Here is a 2,104-nt window from a genome sequence, read left to right as displayed (position 1 = left end):
CCCACCGACCTGTACGCTCCCACAGAGTGGGTCTCCTCAGGGTGCCGTCAGCCAGACAGTGCCGGCTGGCGACCCCAAGGGGGAGGGCCTTCTCTGTGGGAGCTCCCACCCTCTGGAACGAACTGCCCCCAGAGATCAGGGTGATCCCTGATCTCCCTTCCTTCCGCCGCGCCCTCAAGACATGGTTGTCCCAGCTTGCGGGACTGGCCTAAGGGATTTTAAAGGGGTTTTAATCACTTTTAATCGGATCAAATTTAAATATTTCTTTTTAATTAATTTTAAATGTGTACTGTATTTTTGTATTTTATCTGATTGTTAGCCGCCCTGAGTCCGTAAGGAGAAGGGCGGGATATAAATGTAATAAATAATAATAATAATAATAATAATAATACCACAGAAAGGCATGCCATCCAAGTTGTAGGTCATGCCCCTCTAGGTATAATAGTCTTTTACCTCTAAGCATTATCCACTCTTTTAGCCATGTTAATATAGTTGCTTGGTAGTATAGCATCCAATTCGGCAGTCCAAGTCCTCCATTTTCTTTCGCTTCTTGTAACATTTTCAGTCTAATTCTAGCTTTTTTTCCTTGCCGGATAAATTTCAGTATTGTTGTATTTAGTTCATCAAAAAAGGTTTTTCCTAGTCTTATAGGTATCGTTTGAAATAAAAAGAGTATTTTTGGTAAGCTATTCATTTTTACTGTTGCTATTCTCCCCAGCATTGAAAGTTGTAAGTTTTTCCACTTTTCCAGATCCAATTTTATTTGTTTTAACAATCTTACATAGTTGTCTTCTTTTATTGTTGCACATCTTGCTGTTAAGTAAATTCCCAAATATTTGACTTTTTTTGACTATTTGAAGGTTTGTTTTTTGCTAATTGATTTTTTTGTTTTTCTGTTAAGTTTTTAGTTAGCACTTTTCTCTGTTTATTTTCAACCCTGCCACTTCTCCAAATTCTTCTATTTTCTCCATAAGCTTAACGCTTGTTTCAAGCAGTTTTTCTAATATGAAAACCAAGTCATCTGCAAATGCTTGTAGTTTGTATTTTTCATCTTTTATCTCCAGTCCTTTAATTTCTATATCTTGCCTGATATTTCTATTCAATACTTCCAGTGTTAATATAAATAATAGTGGAGATAGTGGACATCCCTGTCTTGTGCCTTTTTTTTGTAATATATTTTATTGATTTTTTAAAACATAAATCACTTAATAATTGGTGAACAGTGTGTTGTCTGGGTTTACATTTGTAAAACAATCACTAACAATTGGTTTCTATAATCCATAATCCACATAATGGTTTTAGTGTAGGTCTTTGGATATTCGGGTTTTCTCCCGCGTAAAATTGGAAGTGTCTTGGCGACGTTTCGACAAAGTCACATTCGTCATCTTCAGGCTGGTGTCTTCAGCTTCGTGCTTCTGGGAGTAGTGTGTGATCGCAGCTGTTTCTTCCTTTTAACTGCCAGTGGGGTTTGAGCTGATTGGGTGGGAGCTTGGCTGTGTTCTGATTGGGTGGAGGTGTGTTCTGATTGGTTAAGGAGCTTGGCTGTGCTCTGATTGGATGGGGGAGTGTTCTGTTTGGGTGGGGGCTTTGTTGTGCTCAGGTTAGTTTGAGTTGCAGGGGGATTTGAGCTGGTGAGCTTGATTGCTGTTGTTTGGCTTCGTGTCCGTGGTCGTGCCACATCTTTATGGTGGGTGTCAGTTTGCTTCATGTATGGATTGGAGGGGTTTAAAGTGGCTGATGATGCAGCTGTGGATTGGCTTCTAGTTTGTGGTCGTGCCTCATCATCTGTGTGGGTTTGGGTTTGCTTTTTGCATGGATGTGTGGTGGTGACCTCCTGTGTGGTTTTCGTGAGTGTGGGTCTGGTGTCGTTCTTTGTGTTAGGGACTCGTTTGCCAATAAGGGCGGGTTTCCAAATGGCTGGTAGGCAGGAGGTATCATCTCGTTTATTCATGCTGTGTGGGCATTTTTCTATCTCGATGGCTTCTCTGATTATTTTGTTGTTAAAGTGTTCAGTTTTGGCAATAGTTCTGGTCTTTTTAAAGTCAATTTTATGTCCTGTGGCTTTAAGGTGTTGGACCAGGGAAGAAGTTGGTTCCTCTTTTCT

The sequence above is a fragment of the Protobothrops mucrosquamatus genome, unplaced genomic scaffold, assembly GCF_001527695.2.
Source record: "Protobothrops mucrosquamatus isolate PMUCROS unplaced genomic scaffold, P.Mucros_1.0 scaffold3696, whole genome shotgun sequence".
Classification (NCBI taxonomy): domain Eukaryota; kingdom Metazoa; phylum Chordata; class Lepidosauria; order Squamata; family Viperidae; genus Protobothrops; species Protobothrops mucrosquamatus.
This window is presented reverse-complemented; position numbering follows the sequence as displayed.